Below are 20,853 nucleotides of genomic sequence, written 5' to 3' on the forward strand. Positions count from 1 at the left end.
TATTAGATATTAGTTGACATTATAACTCTTAGCATCATCACGTCCAGTTGTTTTCATTTTGATTGAAGACTTGCTACTGAAAGTGAACACTTAACTTGCTCCTAAAGTAGAGAAAACTCTCAGAGGGCACTGCCTTAGTGAGAATGTCTGCTATTTGAATTGAGCCTAGAATGTGGCTGATCCGGATTGCCTTTCTATTGGCATAGTCACGAATAAAATGCAAGTCTATTTCAAAGTGCTTAGACTTGGAGTGAAGAATGGGATTAGAAGCAAGTAGGACAACACTCAAGTTATCACAATACAGCATTGGTGCCTCTGGTGGAGGTTGCATCAGCTCCTACATCATGGTTTTTATCCAGGTCAATTCTGCTATTGCTTCTGCCATACTCCTATACTCAGCTTCTGTGCTGGATCGAGCTACCACTGTCTCCTTCTTTGATGTCCAAGAAATTAGATTTGTCCCAAGAAAAATGCAGTAGCCACTGGTGGACTTCCTATCATCCGAATCTTCAGCCCAATCCGAATTATTGTAAGCAGTTATTCCCAAAGAGGTCTGTCATTTTGGATGCAAGCCATAGCTAGCTGTTCTACTAAGGTACCTCAGCACACGTTTGACTAACTTCCAATGAGACTCTAGAGAAGCTTGAACAAACTGAGATAATTTGTTGACACTATAGCATATTTCAGGTCCGGTTATTGTCAAGTATTGCAAGCTGCCAATGATTGATCTGTACAGCTGTCGACCACAGAAGCTCGACCCTCCAAGAGTTGTAATCTTTACGGTTGAAGGCAAGGGAGTGTGACAGGGTACACAGCCCACCATGCCAGCCTTCTTTAGGACCTCACTGATTTACTTTTGTTGAGTGAGCAGCAGTCCTCCATCACAGGTTTTGTTCACTTGAATTCCAAGAAAATAGTGAAGATTTTCCATGTCTTTCAAAACAAACTTAGCATTCATTTTTGCTATTATATCTTGTACTAGTTCTGAATTTCATGTCTATCACAGCTATATCAATTTTGTTATGACAACCAAGTCTTTTTTGAATTCCATAATGATAGATGCTGCATAAAAACAAAAGACACTCAGGAGACAGTGCTTCAAGGCATTGTTCACCAAGGCCTTTATAGATTCGCAACTCTTCAAAGCTTACCAGAAGTTTTCACTGCATTAATAGGAAATAAAGATGATCTGCTGACTTGGCATGCTAGGCTAGGACATCCCAATCATAGTGTTATGTCTAGAGTACTTAAGACTTGTCAAATTTCCCTTCCTATAACCAAAGTTGATTGTTCAGCCTGCTGTATTGGCAAATCTCATCATTTACCTTTTTTTCGGTCACATACTGTATACAAGCATCCCTTAGAACTTGTACACTCTGATATTTGGGTTCCAGCCCATATTGCTGATAATAGTGGACATTGATATTTTGTAAACTTCATTGATGCGTTTTTCAAATTTACATGGCTTTACCTAATTAAGTCTAGAGCTCAATTAAAATCAGTATTTAATCACTTCCAGCAAACTGCTGAGTTACAATTAAATACAAAATAGAAGATGTTGCAAAGTGACAATGTTGCTGAGTTTGTGAGTTTATCAAAGCTATTGCAGGCCAAAGGATTTATTTGCAAGTTTTCTTACCCACACGTCCATCAACAAACTGGAGCTACTGAGAGGAAACATCGTCATGTAGCTGAAATGGGACTTACCTTACTTGCTGGTGCCTGTATTCCTACAAAGTTTTGGGGGGAGGCCTTCACCACTGCTGCAAAGCTGATCAATATGCTCCCAACACCAGTCTTAGATGGCTTATCCCCTATTGAAAAACTCTTTGGCAAGAAGCCCTCTTATGAACAGCTTAGAGTCTTTGACTGCCTATGTTTCCCTCATCATAGAGCTTATAACAAACCTAAGTTGGACTTTAGATATTCTCTCTGCACTTTCATTGGTTATAGAACCTTTTATAAAGGCTATAAATGCCTCACTCATGATGGAAGAGTCATTATCACTCCTCATATTGTATTCTTTGAGGATCAGTTCCCTTTTTAGCAAGCAACAGGTCATAATCAAGCAAACACTGTCTCAGAAAGTCAAACAGCCTCACCTGATGTCCCAATTTTCCCAATCATTCCAGACTAATTTTAAGGCATGTCCCAAACTCTGTTGAAGATAGGCATCATCACTCTCAACAAACAAGTCTAAGGACTCCAGCTTCAAGCTAGCAGCCTTTTGCTAGTCATACCTCCTCTTCAGCCTTGCTACAACAGTCAATAGACCTTCCCTCAACTAGCAGTCTAGCACTCCAGCCAGGTCTCAAATGCCAATAGCCTCATCAAATCCTACTCCAATTCCTATTAATGACATTGAAATTGTGTTATCAATTTTTGAGGATCTAGAACCTGTTTATTCAACTGCAGCAGTAAATTCTCACCCAATGATCACCAGGGTTAAAGCTAGCATAGTCAAGCCAAAGGTCTTCCTTGCAAGTGTTGAGCCAAGAACATTAACACAAGCCCTCAAGTCTCCAGAGTGAAAGGCAGGTATGGATGTGAAATATGTTGCCTTGGTTAAGAACAGAACATGGGAACTAATAACTCTTCCACCAAATAAAGAAGTAATTGGCAGCAAGTGGGTGTTTAAAATAAAGTACAATGCAGATGAAACTCTGCAAAAGTACAAAGCAAGGTTGGTTGCTCAAGGGTATGCTCAGAAGCCTGGTTATGATTTTACAGAAACTTATAGTCCTGTAGTGAAGCTGTTTCCATTAGAATCATACTATCTATGACTATATCTAACTCCTGGACAATAAGGCAACTGAATGTCAACAATGCCTTCCTTCATGAAGACTTAACAGAGAAAGTCTACATGAAACAGTCCCTTGGTTATGAGCAAGGAGATCTCCTATTGATGTGTAAGCTCACTAAAACTCTTTATGGGCTGAAACAAGTCCCAAGAGAATGGTACCATAAGCTGGCTGGTGGTTTAAGAGAGATTGACTTTAAGGCTACAAAGTTTGATATCTCAGTCTTCATTCAGAAACTCAGTGGACTAAAAACCTATGTGCTTGTGTATGTTGATGATATTATAGTAACTGGGGAGTCTCCAGAATTAGTGCAGGATGTCATAGCAAAACTGAATGCTAAGTTTGCTTTGAAAAACATGAGAGATCTTCACTATTTCTTTGGAATTCAAGTGAACAAAATCTGTGATGGAGGACTGCTATTCACTCAACAAAAGTACATCAGTGAGGTCCTAAAGAAGGCTGGCATGGTGGGTTGTGCACCCTGCCACACTCCCTTGCTTTCAACTGTAAAGATCACAGTTCTTGGAGGGTCGAGCTTCTGTGATTCACAGCTGTACAGATCAATCATTGGCAGCTTGCAATACTTGACAATAACCAAACTTGAAATATGTTATAGTATTAACAAATTGTCTCTGTTCGTTCAAGCTCCTCTAGAGTCTCATTGGAAGTTAGTCAAATGTGTGCTGAGATACTTTAGTAAAACAGTTAGCTATGGCTTGCATTTCAAACGGCAGACCTTAGCTTTTTGGGAATAACTGCTTACAGTGATTCGGATTGAGTTAGAAATGCAAACTCAAAAAAAGAAGTTTTTACAAAAATATAACTATTAGTGTTATTTTTTTCTATTAACTTAAACTTTTGGGATGCGTAATTTCATGACAAGTATCACTTATATATTGTGAAAACTACGTACTAAAAAAATGGAACCTTCATCAATTTTTATGGTGTGAGTTCTTGAGAAAAGGATGAAAAGTAGAGTGAAGAGAAATGTACAGAATTTAATAAAGAAAAAAAAAAAGAATGAACTCATCTATTTAGTTACATTATTACTATTTATACACCTTTATACAATCTATATTTTAATGGAAGGTACTGAAAAACAAACTAATTTAACTATCATTCTAACAAACTTAATAAGCTGACATAACCAACTAAATAACTAACTTGTAAACTAATCAATGAGTCAAGTCACGTATATAATATTTTTCTCTGATTAAAATTCAACAAATTTTATCAATTTTATGTTGCCCTCATTTTGTGTTTTCCTGCGAAGTTTTACACTATATATTTTATTGTTTTATGTTAATAATAATACCGCCCGCGCTCCATTATTTGCTGGGAAAATGGGAAATGGTACCGTCCTTTTATTTTATTTTATTTTATTTTGGTATAGATATAGATTTATTAGTTGTTGAGGTTATCTCTTCCTGGTCTGGGTTATATTTTATTGATTCAAGTAAAATTAGGTCACCCAACTCCGATCCAGTATATGGATCACATCCAAGCAAATACTATTGTATAATTCTCATGCTACTATTTTAAAAAAAAATTAATAACAAGAGATATATAAATAGTTATATTTTTAATATATTTTTAGTGTAAATTTTTTTAAAATTTAACAAAGAATAAATTTTAAATTTTTCAATTATAGAAATTATGATATCATGTCATAATATTACTTTTCTTAAATCTTAAATTAACATGAAAAAATATATAAATAATTATATTTCTAATCATAATTTTACGAAGCCAAAACATACATGAAATTAATTAACTCATGAAAAAAACCATTCGTATGTATAAGTTGAAATTTATTTCTAATTATTTTAAAGGCGTATGATTTTAACAAGTTATATGTCGTGAATTATGAAAAATTCTTTTTTCTTAATTAATAGGAAAAAAGTGTTTAATACTTTCATATATGGCAATAGTTTCTACAAGCAACTATTACTTACTAATCAATTTTCTCCAAAAAAAAAAATTGAATGGCTAATCTCAACTCTCAAGTGAGCCGAGTATGTAGTTTGAGAAATTGGGAAAAAAATAGAATAAAAAAAAGCTTTGGATGTTGACATAAGTGATTATTCTTCATCTTTGAAAATGAATGGGGAGCATTTAATATTCCAAATTGCATTTTTGTAGTTCGACGCGCAATAATATAATTATTATTTAGTACTTCAAATTTTTGAATAACTTATTTAAATTAAATAAAAAACTTAATCCAGACATAAATTTAACAAGTTGAAAACGCGGGGTATTTCATTTTATAAATCTGTTAATCATGTAAATCTCTTTGCTTGTTGATTATCTTACTCTTTGGTCTACGGTACTGCAATTTTTTACACTTTCTATGATTGTGACATGTTATCCTTGTGATTAAGTTCAATGCATCCTAATTTTAATCAAATATAAGCTGACCACAACTATACTATATAAATTATAATAATAAAATGTTAAAATCATCTACTAATATAAAATATATATTAAAAATAAATTAAATAATATAAATATATAATAACTCATTTTAATATATAAATAAATTTTTGGTGTGTATATAAATAATTTTTTTATTATATATAATTTTTATTTATTTTATTAAAAATAATAGTAATAAATTCTCTAAATAGACACCAAAAAAAAAAACTCAGATTGAAAGAATGCCTTCCTTGAACAGACTAACAAGGGCAAGATTCTCCCTTCATCCAATATTATAAATTAATGATGTTTTAGATTTTGTTTATTGTTTTTGTTTCTTAAAGAGTATCTTTAATTACCTACAAGATTCAATTAATTAATTGCAATAATTTGATTAGTTAAGAATGTCAACTAGCCAAAGAGGCATGAGGGTGCATGGATAATGTTCTATGCCACGAGAAGGAGGTGATGTTCGTTTCAAAATAAAGGTCAACGATCTTCATATAATTTAGTGCTAAATTTCCAATTAGCGATACGTCCATGATGACAGCAAGAATTAATGCCTGAACTCTAAATTAAACTTGTTGATTGACAGCATGCAAAATCTAAAACCTATGTATAGACTGATGAGGCATATTGGTATATATATATATATATATATATATATATATATATATATATATATTAAGAATGATAGATTAGTAATAAAATCAATCTCAATATTTTTCGGTTTCAAATCAAGTCGGATCTATAATAGGAGATTATAGATTTTACTATTGGTTGGAATGAATATAAAATTTTTATTGGAGGGGAGTACTATTTCAATGAAAGTTAAAATTAATTAACCAACTTCATGAAATTCTATAATCTGTCAAATTAAAAAGTGAGAAAGAGGATAGAATAGTATGAAAATTTGATAGATTAGGAATTTACTCTACTAACTCATTTGTGCAAGCTTTGCAGGCTGATACTCTCTCAGAAGATATTACGAGTTATAGTTTCACTAGATCTATATGGAGAGGACTAGTACCACCAAAAGTTGAACTATTCACCTGATTTGTGTTAGTTGGCAGGGTCAATGCTAAGGAAAGATTGATTAGATTGGGTATTATTGATCACAGAGATATTATTTGTGTTTTACGTAAAAAAAACTGAAAATAATTTCTACTTATTCATTGGCTGTGAGTTCACGTGGCAGGTGTGGTAGTGTACTTGGTTATACGCCTATAATAAATTTTGGTCTTTTTCAGCAACCATTAAGCAACACTTTAAGAGTTAGACAGGAGCTCCTGTAAGAAAAATCGAACGTAACAGGTGGCTGATTGATTTTTTTATTATCATTTGAAATACGTGGTTGAAAAAGAATGCCAGGATTTTCAATAATAAAAAAACATGCGTTGCGGAAGTTATTACTAAGTCGATTAGGAGCTATAAAAAGTGAGTTAGATTTGTTTCATCTAATTGTTAATGGCAATGCCGGAGATAACTATAATTTTTTGTTTAGTGTTTGTATTGTAACTCTAGACTTTCTAAATGCTCCACCTTACTGTGTTGAACTTTTTATTTCAAAAAAAAATCTCAATATTTCACCATTCCAAAAAATCTATGCTAACATAAACAAGGTATGGCAAGGATCGGAATGAATTTTTTTTAATTTTTTTTCAATTGTTTAATAAAGGGTTATTTTTATTATTTAATATTATATATATATATATATATATATATATATTTGTCTTGTTTAAAGAATATAAAATAAAAAATTATACTTACTAAAGAATTTAAAAAAAGTTAAAAAAAATCTATTCTCCGACAAAAATTACTCACCGAAAAAAAAATTTAATAGACTAATTAGAAAAGATATAGTTAGACAATGAGGATACTAAATAATGTGAACAATAGATATATCGAATTTTTAATTTAATAGATATATAGATGATCATGATGATTCTTAATTAGATGGTTATTTTTTTAATTCGGTTTACTCATACAAAATTAACAATGAATAGATGTTCAATTCATTAAGTATACGAATGATTATCCTAATATTAAGAATTATAAGATAATTTTAGAGTGGAATTTTTTTTATTTTATTAGACCAATTCTAAAATTTATTGTTCACATTATTCACAAAAAATTATTATTTACTTAACAAAACAGGGCTAATTAATCTTAAAACCTAGCTAGTGAGAATTCCTCGATAAACACTCTTTAATTTCATCCCTAATATTAGCAAGATCTTAATTACATTGATATTTTATCTTAAGAGTCCATTAATTTGGGCAAACACTTCTTATGGGAAAAGCAACAAGAATAAGAAGGCCAATTCCCATCCCTTATTTCATTAGGTGCCTTGTCTTATTTATTTTGCCGTAACAAGCCAAGTTTTGTTTTTTTTTTTTTAAGATAAAAGTTATTTCATTAAATGAAAATGAATGGTCCAAAAAAGGACAGCATAACAAGAGAAAGGTTGGAACGATCCAACTATAGTCATAACACATAATGCAATAAGAGAGAGAAAATCAAAAGGTAAAGTAAACCAAAAGGTAAAGTGAATAAAATTGAAGGAGCTCCTCAGAAAGAAAGTTCAAGAACAGTCTCCGTCTTCTCCCATGGCGTGGCGAGCAGCATCAACTAATTGAAGAGGGTGGCGTCTCTTGTTCTCAAATAACTTCTCGTTTCGGGTAATCCAAATCTGTCATAATACATTTGCTGTGAATTCTTTCTTCTTCACCGCATTGCTCACAAATTTCATATTTTTGTCAAGCTCACTCCACCAAATCCATGGTTCTTCAATTAAAGCTGGAACAGGTAGATTAGTGATTCTCCAGGCCTCAACAATGTCGATGCACATCCAGAGGCAATGCGCTACCGTTTCAGAGAACCTGTTGCATCGTTGACATAATGGATTCACTGATGGAAGTCTTTCACTTAGCCTTTGTTGAACAGGTAGGCCTTTGTGCATAATTTTCCAAAGAAAATTTCTTATCTTGGGTTGGCATTTGACGCTCCAAATATCAGACCATAGTTGCTTATTTTGACACTGTTCTGGCAGAAACTCTATTGGGGGGTGGAAGAATTGGAATGCTAGCTGGTACCCAGACGCTACTAAATAGCCTCCATTTTTCTCCTTTAGTCAGGTAACCTCATCATCACCTTGTTGGATTTCAGTGTTTATGATTGCCTCTGCAATATCTGGTCTGAATAGTTCTTGTATTAGTATCTGATTCCATGATCTGGTTGGTAAAATTAAGTCTGAAACCCATGTAGGATTGTGCTCTGAATTAGTCTCTGTAGTAGGAGTAATAGCCAGATAATTACGAACCCATGAATTTTCTCTTATTCTGATATCCGAACCGGTGCCTACCCTCCATAGAATACCTTTTTCCAGAACTTTTCTGCCCTCTAATACGCTCCTCCATCCCCAAGAAGGGTTGATTCCAACTTCTGCGCGGAGAAAATTGGAGTCTTTGAAATATTTACTTCGGTACACCCTAGAGATTAGAGAGTTTGTTCTTGTAAGTAGTCTCCATCCTTGTTTGGCTAGCATTGCAAGGTTGAAAGCTTTAAAATCTTTGGAATTGAGACCCCATTGGCTCTTGGACCTACAAGTAATTCTCCACCCAATCCATTGCATCCTCCTTTCTGATCTTTTTTGGCCCCACCAAAACTGCATTATGGCTCTTTGTACCTCTTCTATTAATGTCTCTGGGAGTTTAAAGCAACTGAGAGTGTAAATAGGCACTGCTGTAGCCACCGCCTTAATAAGGACCTCCCTTCCACTCGATGATAGTAGAGTCTGTTTCCAATGTTGCAATTTCTGTAGCACTTTATCCTTGATGTAATTAAAGGTAGATTTTTTTTACCTCTGCACTATAGCCGGCAAGCCCAAGTATCTATTTTGGTTACCCACATGTGAAACGTGTAGTAAGTCAGACAACATATCTCGGGTCTGGGTGGGTGTGTTCCTGCTAAAAAAGATTGAAGATTTGTCCAAGTTAACTGTTTGTCCACTAATCTCTTCATAGGTACTTAAGACCCTGAGTAAACTCTGGCAGTCCTTGACCGTAGCCTTACTGAACAAAATTGCATCATCTGCAAAAAATAAGTGGCTGACTTTAAGAATAAAAAGAGATAGGGGGAAAGAGGATCGCCTTGTCGCAATCCTCTACATGATCTAAAATAACCATGAGGTGCACCATCCACAGTAACAGAGTAGGAAACCGTAGTCACTAGTTCCTTAATCCAATCCACCCACTTTTTACAAAAACCCAATTTCTCCATCATGGTCCAGACAAAATTCCATTCAACCCGGTCATACGCCTTGCTTATATCAAGTTTCAGAGCAAATTCATAATCTCTGTATCTTTTATTCTTCAGAGAGTGCATAAATTCGTGGGCTATCAAAACATTGTCACTAATGAGTCTTCCTTTTATAAAAGCACTTTGTGAGTCACTAATAACCTTCTGCATAACTGGTTGTAATCTGTGAACAATTATCTTTGAAATAATTTTATAAAACTACAGTGCTAAGACTTATAGGTCTAATCTGTTTCAAAGACTTAGTATCATGCACCTTAGGGATTAGACAGATATTGGTATGATTGAAAGCTTTTAGTACTCTACCTCCACCGAAAAAACTCTTGACAGCACAGATCACATCTCCTTTGATAGTCTCCCAAAAGTATTGAAAGAATTTAGCCGTGAAACCGTCTTCACCCGGAGCTGAGAAAGGGTTAATTGAAAACACAACTGATTTGACTTCTTTTTCTGAAATAGGCCTCACCAGAGTTCGATTTATTGCTGCTGTTATTTTTCTAGGCATTCCTTGTAACTTTTCAGTAGGATCTTTTGGAAAGCTGGTTGAGAAAAGTTTTTCAAAATACCGTTGAGCGATTTCAGCAATGCCCACCGCATCCGATGCCATCCCCCCATCCTCATCTCAAAGCTCTCTAATTTTGTTCCTTCTGTTCCTAACTTGAAACTTAGAGTGGAAGAACTTTGTATTTTTATCCCCCCATTTCAGCCATTGTATTCGGGATTTTTCTCTCTAGTATCTTTCCTCTTGCTCACAAGCTTCCTCAAGTTTAGCTTCTAAAATACGAATTGTTGCTCCATTTGCAAGCTGCCCTTTGTTTGTTTCGTCTAATATCTTCTCCTTAAGGCTCATGGTTTTTGAATTTGAATTGGAATTAGAGGTTCGTTGCCACTCCACTAGCTTGTGCCTGCAAGACTTTAACTTCCCAGCCAACTTAAACATTGCTGAACCCACTACCTCGTGTCTCCAAGCTTGCTTGATTATGTTGCCAACCTATTCCTTCTCACACCATCGCTCTTGAAATCAAAATCTTCTTTTAGATCTCCTTTCCTCCTTGTGTGAGCATAATAGCAATGCCTTATGATCCGAGCCTAAGTCATCTAGGTGTTTGACAAAGGCATCAGAAAATTCAGACCTCCATGCCACTGAAACAAGAGCTCTGTCCAGCCTTTTCTGTATAAAATTACCTCCAAACTGCCTATTATTCCAAGTAAATTTTTCTCCTTCAAACCCCATGTCAACCAGTCCTCCCGCCTTAATGAAATCATTGAACTTTTGAATGGAGCCAGCTGATTTAGCTCTATCACCCTTCTTTTCATGGTGCGCTCTGATAGCATTGAAATCCCCAATTAATAACACTTGGTCTCCCCTATGCGCCATAATCTGCAGCAGCTTTGTGTATTGCTCATCTCTTCTAGCCTCATTAGTGTGTAAGTAAACACCAATAACTTCCCATTTCCTACCCTCCTGTTGGCTTTCCATGATAAAGTGAATGAAAAACGTATCATGGTCCAGAATTTGTACATTAACTCCCTCCTTCCATGTCACAACCAATCCTCCCGCCATTCCAGTAGGGTTCACTGCAAAGCAAGACTGAAAACTTATCCTCCGCAGTACTCCTTCCACAGTCGAGATATTATTTTTTGTTTCGGATAAAAATAACACCTCGGGGGAATGGGATTTATTAATCCCTTTGATGTTGTGAACTGTCAAGGGTTTCCCCAAACCTCGACAATTCCACATCACCATCTTCATACCTCCTTGGGCGCCAAATATTGGGTGGCACCCACTCCCTGTTCTGATTCAGCCGTTTCCTCCGAGCACTGTTTCTTATAGCTTGCTATATCGCTGCTCCCTTCTATTCTCCTTTTACTCCCTGAGATTGAACTATACAAATTTTTTCTTCTGGCTATCTGTTTCAGTTTCAATTTCTTCGAATTTTCCTTCTCTCTCTTCGCCTCCATCACCCCAATGGAGAAAGTTAGCTCCTCCATTTTGTTCTGATTTGCTATTCTTCTTATTTCTTCTCCCCCACTCCTTATAGCCTCTACTCCTTTAATTATTTCAGTCTCTCTTCCTTCTTTTTTCTTACTGGTTAGGACCCTGCAAGAGCTTTGAGCCTCATTCTCCTCTTCTCTCTTTTGTGAACTTCTATCTTGGACAGAGAGGTTTGCGAATTCTAACATTAAATTAACAGGTACTGGCTTCCATTTTCTGCTTTTTTTAGATCCGTTGTGATTGCTGTTTGGATTCCGATTTTCTTTTTCGTCTTCCACTCTTCTTCCAATTTGGTCTGCTCTGAGCCATCCTCCCCATTTCTCCTCTATTTCCTTTCCAGTCGCCACATCCTCCAAGTGCTGTTGACAATTTCTGATTTCATGTCCAATACTCCCACAATAATAACAAAAGTTACCAATGCGCTCGTATTTGAGTTGGAGTTCAGTAACTATATTATTGTTGCCAGAGATTTTTAGCACTCTTCGCAATGGTTTTGTAATATCGAGTTTGACCTTAATTTTTAGCAGGCTTCCTTCCTTACTCCGCATAGAGAAAATACCAACATCTAACACCTCCCCTAAGGTCTCTCCTATCCTCTTTCCCAGACCTTTTGTTTTGCAATGCTCTGGGAGGCCCCAATCTGAATCCAGATGGGTACAGAGGTAAATTCTGTATCACATATCAGAAAATTCTTCCTCCATTGCTTCAGGTTAAGAATGTAATTCTTAAAAAGCCACGGAGCTCCCTTTTCTATTCGCAGAACATCAATCTCTTTTTCAAAAAAGAATTGATAAAGGTTACCTCCATGCTCTAGAACTTTGAAACCTTCTGGTTGGGACCAAATGGCATAGAGGGCTGCCTCCAATGTGCCTCTACTGAATTGTCTATCAGCGAGGAGTCTTCCAACTAAGCTTTTAGAGCATTTTTTTATCCCTTCTTGTATATCTTCATCAGCGTACGAAATCACCTGATTCTCCTCTGCATCACTCATACCTTCTTGTGTATTTAGAGGGGCAGTATTGGCTGCCATGATAAAACCTAAAGCACTTGACATAAATTGATTAGTAATTTTTTGTATTACTCTTCAGCCCTAACAGAGCACTGAAACCCTAGCAGCAGCAGGGCACTTTTTTTTGTTTTTTGTATATAAGCCAAGTTTTGTTTACATTACTTTAAATCATCGCAATAAATGACTTCTAAGGTAGGATATTAATTTTGATAAATAACTTAATTAAACTTTTTTTTAAAAAAATAAAATATAAAAATTTATATTAAAATAATTTTTAAATAAGTTATTTTATATTTAAATTTTTATAATAAAAATATTTATTTTAAAATTATTTTAATAAATAAAAATGATAAAATAATTTTTGAGAATAAAAAAAGTTAAATCTTTTATTTTTTTCAAAAACTCTTAAATAATTTTTCAAAAAATTTAAAAATGTATTTTTAAAATTATATCAAATAATATTAATATAACTTTTTATAAATTAAAAGTTTATAAAAAATAGTTTTTGAAACTTTTTAAACGCCCTTATTCCTTGACTTTGCTTCCAAGGGATGGAAATGAAGTAGAAATTAAACTCATTGATTAATCTACTAAGTTTCTCAAAAGCAAGCTAAACATGGAAATTAAAATGCATGGGCGTTTAGGGTTATGGAAATATAATTTGGACGATGAGTATGTTAGGACATTCACGCTAATTAATAATAATGTTTTTTTTTCTCTTCCAAATTTGGTGTGGCCTTTTTACTTTAACATGATTCATTAAATAAAAGAGATAGATCCTTAATTAATTTGAGGGAAGGGAGGCAAATATGGCTGATTTTTTTGTTATGAAAGATGTGAATGTGTTGTACCAGATTATAGATTATAGAGGTGCTATACCAATATGTGGGACAGTTTTTCTCAGAGATGATGCTAAGATGTCGGACCATCCGATTTCATAATTTTTATAATTTTGTTAGTAAATCGGAGGGTCCGTTTTGTATGGAGGGATATCTGAAATTTAAATAAAGCTTATCGGACCATGCGATTTGTGCATGTATAATTTTTTTTAAAATTTATATAAATGAAATCGGAGGGTCCGTTTTGGTTATTAGTTGTTTTTTAAATTAGGTTCAAAAATTCGTTGGGTCCGAGTTGTGCATGAAAAAAATTGTTTTTAATTTTCGCAGAATGAAATCGGATGGTCCGTTTTCATTATTATATGTTTATTTTAAAATAACATCTTTTTGTCTACTTTTTTATTTTTAATATTAGATTAACAATGGTGTTTTTTTAAATTGTGATATACTATAGTATTTTTTCTAAAATGTGGGATGATTTAATGTACGGAGTATAAATCGGACCGTCCGATTTGTGTACTCTAAATTTTTTTAATTTTTTTAACACAAATCGGACCGTCCATTTGTATATCTCCCATAATTTTAAAAAACACCAAATTTCCACTGTAAAACAAATTTTTATTATAAACAAATGGAAGAAGCAGCCGCAAACTTTTATGGAGGAAGAAGATGAAGGTATTCAAGCTGGGTGGGAAAGGAAGCAAGGAAGGAAAAGTGAGGGTACACATGTAAGGAGTCCGAGTTGTGGGGTTAAAGGGACACCGTGGTTGGAGAGCCACTAGTCTGCGACAAGTGGCTTGTGCTACCACAACTCGGAGGGTCCGTGTTCCTCTAACAATTCGCATGGTGCGATTTCCTCTAACAACTCGCATGGTGCGATTTGATGAGGGCCAACTCGCACGGTCCGATTTGTATGTTATTGACACCACACTCAGGTAAAACTTCCCTCCTTTCCATAACGCCATCCTACTCCAAATCACTCTCTATAATAAAATTAATTTGGGGGCAAATATGGGCATTAAAATTTTTGCAATTTTAAGAATATAGAAAGTGTACTACTAACTAAATAATTATGCAATTGAAATGGGCCCTTGGGGCACCCATGCATTTTTCAGTTTCCAAATATAGTAAATGTGAATGTGATCAGCTGGTTTGGCGGTAGCATTTTCCAAAGCTTTCGGCTTCTTTTGTCCACCACATCAAATCACTGTTTTTGGCCACACTTTACCCTTTTTCAGAAAGATTCTCGCCATCTACAGAAGAAGAAGTGGTATTCATTAAGGTGTGGTTTGTTTTGAAAGACTTGAAAGATTTAGGCTGGGTATGGTAAAGCTTTTTCAGGAGGTGCTTGTGCTTTTAAAAAGTACAAGTACGTCATTTTGCGTTTGGTAAATTAAAAAGCTCAAGTGCTTGTGCTTGCGACTTTTAAAAGTTAGGGGTGCTTTTGAAAGCACCTAGGAGGGAACTTTTCAAAGTTGGCTTATGCTTACCAAATTTTTTTCATTTTTTCGCACATATTTCCCGCTATTATATTGCCATTAAAATCTTCATATATTTCTAACTTCTCTTCCTAACCTTCATAAAATCTAACACAATCTTCATATATTTTTTATTTTTCAACCTAATCTTCACAAATTTTAACACAAATACATCTCTATCACATATTAGGTATGAACTTCTATCTATTTATATTATTTTTTTGCGTTAATTTTGTATTTTTTCAGTAGATCTATTATCTTTGTTTGTTTTTTTCTGTTCTTTGAAACGGGAAGAGGTTGATGAAAATCAATCATAAAATTTTTTTTGCATGAGCATTAGTCCAAATTATAATAACAACATGTATATACATATGTAAATATAGATATATAATCATAAGAGTAGTTTTTGAGATATGTCCCATTTTTATGATCTGTAAAGGTGAGCCAATATACATAGTGGGTAATGGACGTACCCAGTACTAACATTGGATTACATACAAATTTATGATACTTATATAAAATTTTAAAGTTAAAAAATAGAAGAATTTATTTATTTATTTATGTTTATTATGAATTTTTTATTTTAACATTATTTTATTTTAAAATATTATATAAAATTTTAAAGAATTTGAAAAAAAAATTATTTTTTTGTTATAAACATGTTTATTATAATTTTTTCAACTTTTAAAAGTTGTTTTACCAAACACAATTATGGTGCTTGTACTTATTAAAAGCCATTTTTAATTTGATTTTACCAAACGTAAGTGCTGCAGCTTTTAAAAAGCTCTCTTTTAAAAGACAGCTTTCATAAGCTACTTTTAAAAAGCAAAAGCTTTACCAAACTAAGCCTAAGACTATGTATTATATTTAATAATTATTAATTAAAGACTGGATTTAAAAAATGGAAACAGAAGAGACTAAAACTTCTAAAATCGGAAATTGACATTCTAACGAAAGATTCTCATTTTAAATAAAAGTAGTGAGTAAAAATTTTTTATGCTCAAATGGTTATCCTAATTTTGGAAAGAGACTATTCATACATTGTTATTCTAAATGTGAACTAATAAAATTTTATTAAAAACATATTGGGTAAGATATATTTTTTGTTCTTAAAGTTTGGTAAAAATTTTAAAAATATTCCTAAGTTTTATTTTGTCCCAAAAGTTTTTGATTTGTATCAAATATACCATCGACAGCTAAATTTTCAAAAAAATTTAAGACCAATCTAACAATAATGTATAAAAATTATGCTTGATTTACTTGTATTGAGAGTTGTTCTTATGAAATTGTTGTTGAATTGGTCTTACATTTTTTGAAAAATTAGCCGTCAATGGTATATTTGATGCAAATCGAAAATTTTTGGGACAAAATTGAAACAAAATAAAACTTAGGGATATTTTTAAAACTTTTGCCAAACTTTAAAATTAAAAAATATACTTTACTCAAATATATTTTATTAAAAATAGTGTCCTTAATATGTATTTCTAAATTCTAATAGATTGCTACTACCTTAGTATATTAATAATTAGTAGCTTGACCATGCATCCAGAGGTTGCTTGATTCTGAGTTCTGAACCTGTCACACACACTGACATGTTTCTTTCTAGCTCTCTTGTCTCCAGGTCCAGGATATCATACTCATCATTCCTGATTCTCCAACTTATTATTTTTTATTATTTTATTGCAGATAGAGATAAAAACATTAATTAAAAAATGATCAAATTTAGTAATTTACTATCTGCATTCTGCCACAAAGAGAGAAGAAAAAAAAGCAAGTGTTGGAAACCTGAGCAACATGCCAATCTTACTGAGGAGTTGCAGTTATGACAAACCCTAATTTGACTGGCCATTCATTCATCATCCATTTGGAAACATTGCAGACAGATCAGATCATAGAGTAGTAGAATTTAAATATCCATTGACTACTATTGGAAGACTCAGATTGCTTCAAATTTCTTAGTCATATAGTCCATACTATGTATAAATTTTCGTTTTAATTACTCTGAGTGTTAAATAATGTAACAAGTTAATAATATAGAGAGATATAATTAAAACTACTACATAGGTTTTTTATTTTTTATGGAGAATTAACAGTACAAAAATGAGAGAAATTATATATATCTATTTATATATATTATATCTGTACATATTATAATGTGGTCATTTTTTTTAATTATTTATTATTTTTCATGTCTTATATATTATCATAGTTATTAAATTTGACCAAATTAAAGTTAAATACGAATGAATAAGTTTGATTTAATTAGTTAAACTGGGTCCATGTAAGTTTTTAGAAATAATTTCAAAAGAATTATAGTAACTAGTGAAGAATTAAGCTTGATACATTCAGATTATGAAAGTTGTTTACATATTATCCGTAGCTACTAAACTATATAGTTGATTTTATATTATGTATGATATAAAATATATATTTCTAAGTCTGATTGATGCTCTCATCCATGTTTATTTGAAGGAAAAACTGAAGAAATATAATGTGCAATGCAAAAGAGAGATTGCAATAGAGTAGAAAAAACAGAATTGGAATGAATATTGGAAAATGAATGACTTTAATTAGAAGAGTGATTATGGATATTAAGACTATCCCTACACACTCAACAATATAATACTGCTTACATATATATGTAGCAATCAAGAATAACTCCAAAAATTGATTATAACAGAGCTATACAAAGCACTAACAAATTCTAACAAAAATTGATTAAATCTAGATGCTTGCCTTGTATTATTTATCAGGTTTGTTAGGGGCTTAAGTTGGTATTGTTATGTCTCAAGAGCATTTTTAAGTCCTGGTTCACTTTCCTAATTTAAACTAGTTTGATTTTCAGGATGTAGAAGTTGGCTAATTTTTTTTTTATATTGGGTTGTTATTGGTGTTTTTTATTAATATTATAATATTTTGGTGTAATGCAGTGATATAGGATAAGAAGAAATCGTGAATAACGATTTTAAATAAGACAAAAAAATTAAAAAAAGTTAATAAAAATCGTGAATTACGATTTCAAGTAAGACAAAAAAAAGAAATCGTGAGTTACGATTTCAATTTTTTAATTTAAAAAAATGTGATTTATGAAATCGTGAATAACGATTTTTTTTGTTATACAAATCGTAAATAACGATTTGTATTATGCATCACACTTGTGAAATACATTCATTTTAACTTATACTATTGTATTACACCATTTCATCCATCATATAAAAAATAATTAACTCTAGAAGTTCCATGGCATTTACTTGCGGCTAATTTGTTTGGTTATTGTAAAACTAAGGGCATAATATGGCGACATTATACAAATTTAGTATAATATATCGATATGTGATAGAATGCTGTTAGAATAAATCGTGAGTGTCGATTTAAAAAAATGACAAAAAAAAAAACTTAACACAACTAGAGTACTGATTTTTCGAGAAACCTTCTACCATTGATAAGGTAGCGTTTGTTTTGCAGTACTGGGACAGAGACTGAGAGATTGAGACACAGTATCATGTTTGTTGGTTCAGAGATTGGTACTAAAATTTTTGTCTCTGTCTCCAAAATTTCGGTATTTTAGTGCCTCCAAAATGTAGGGATACAGGGGACTGATATTTTTAGAAACATAGACTGAAACTTTAATAATATTTTATACCTAAAATACTTTCATTTTAATTAATTAATTCTAATTTTATCTTTTGTGCAAATTAAATTAGAGTTTTATTCTTGTTTCAATTTTTGTCTCTTACTTGACACCAAACAGAATACTAAAACTTATTTCAGTCTCTATTTCTTAGTCTCTGTCTCTCAATTTCAGTCTTTCAGTATCTGTCTCTCCACCAAACGCTACCTTGTGATTCGATGGTTCTTGGCCTCTCTCTCTTTTGATGACACATGGCTCCCTCTATCAAATCAGTAATCTCAAATTTTTGAATAGCTCAGAACCGTTGATCATTAATAATCCGAAATTTTTTTACTTCTCTTCCTCACTCTCTCTCTTTCATAAAATCATAACTATCGATTTTATTTAAGTTTTATATAAGATTCCTATGTAAACCGTTATTAATCTTATATTTATACACTCAAACCCTCATTTTTTCCTATTACACTTATCTAACTTTCATTTTAAAAATAAAAAGCCTTTACTTGCTGTTACGGTGGGTAACCGGAGATTAGTCCAATGGATGGCGTTTGGCGGCCCAAGTGTATGGTGGAGGAGAACTCCGGGTATGTCCGCAGCTCGGGAGGCTCCGTCCGACTTGTGCTCGCGTGTGAATGGGGGGTGGTACCTGCAAGGACACTCCGATGCCTAAGTTAGCAAGGGTGTAAGCAGGTCTTAGAGAGTATTGGACCTAGGAATACCTGAGGTGTGTCAGTGTACTTATAGTGGTGAGCCAATAACCACCGTTGGAGTAGTGCCGTATCTTTAGGATAATAACCGTCCCACTATCTTAGGGAGGTTAAGATATGGCTTTAGGAAGTGGTTAGAGAGATTTTAGGGGCGGTTACTCATTTGAATGAGTATTTATCTGCCAGCTAATCTCACAACCGACTTCTTTGTACTAAGTCGGGGTTGACACCGACCTCTTGAATGGAGGTGGGTGCTTTGCTAGGCTTAATCTATTGGATCAGGCCTTTCGATTGGACCTGGGCCCTTAACATTGGGCCAGGGTATGAATAGTGCCCCTACTTGAGCCCAAATCTTTTAAAGTTTGGGCTCAAGTATTTAGCTCGGGTTCGTAGTCGACTTGTTTGAAAGAACACGGATCTCGGAAACCGACGTGATTTTCGCGACTTTTGGTTTCTGACAGTTACGTCAATTCAAGCGTCGTGTCCGTTGAGGGATTATTTAGGGATTGAGGGTTTTGGTAACGGTGCAGTCGCATTAATGGCTGCCTCGTTTTTACCATTATGCCCCTTAGCCCATTTATAAATACTTTCCCTCTCTTTCCATTTTCCGTTTCTGCAATCTTTCAAACTTCTCCTTATCCTGTTCGTGTTGCATTCTTGTGTTTGAAGACTTCAGCTCTCTCCAACCTTCACTTTCGGATAAAGGTTAGTTCTGCTTTTCCCGTGTCATTTTTGTTTGCATGTTTTGTTTGGCGAGTAGATAGGTTGACCCGTAGATTCTAGTTTCGAATCTTTCTTCTTTAGCGGCCTTGTTTTTTGATTTTCTTTTTCCTTTTCCTTTTTGTAGGTTTTCTGCCACTTTCTCTTTTATATAAAAAATGGCTTCTGTAGACATTCTTTCTCAGTGGGTTGACGATACGGTCCTTGGGGAGGAACCGTTGGTTGACGCTGAGTTCATCACCCACCTCCGTACTCATCACAGGCTCTGTACTTCGGATGAGGACGAGCCCAAATATGAGCTGATAATCCCGGGTCCCGAAGACCGGGTCTGTTTTGGGAGAGTTGATGAGGCAGCCCCTCATTTTTTCTTTATATATGAATGCATGATCACCCATTTGGGTGTTTTTCTTCCTTTCTCGGATTTTGAGATATCCGTTCTGCACCACTGTAAGGTTGCCCCTACTCAACTCCATCCCAATTCCTGGGGTTTCTTGAAGATCTACCAGTTTATAAGCCATGCTCTGGACTTTCCAACTTCCTTGAGAATCTTCTTTTATCTTTTCCATATGACTAAGCCCTTTAGTGGGCTAAATAATAAGCAACAATGGGTATCCTTCCGAGCCATTCAAGGTCGGAGGATTTTCACCCTTTTCGACGAATCTTTCCACGACTTCAAAAATTTCTTCTTCAAGGTTCAAGCCGTAGAGGGTCACCACCCCTTTTTTCTGGACGAGCATTCCTCCCCTCGCTTTCCCCTTTATTGGCTGCCGGCCACCCCTTGTGAAAAGATAGGTCTAGATGACCTAGATGAAGTGGAGGCGGCCATTGTTGGGTTTTTCCGAGAAGCATGGGGGAGGGCCCCATACTTGGACATTAGAAAAATCCTTCAGGGGACGTCGGTCTTTGTTCAATCTTGCATAGGTAGTGCATGCATTTCTTG

Source organism: Arachis stenosperma, chromosome 6 (assembly GCF_014773155.1).
Source record: "Arachis stenosperma cultivar V10309 chromosome 6, arast.V10309.gnm1.PFL2, whole genome shotgun sequence".
NCBI classification, from domain to species: Eukaryota; Viridiplantae; Streptophyta; class Magnoliopsida; order Fabales; family Fabaceae; genus Arachis; species Arachis stenosperma.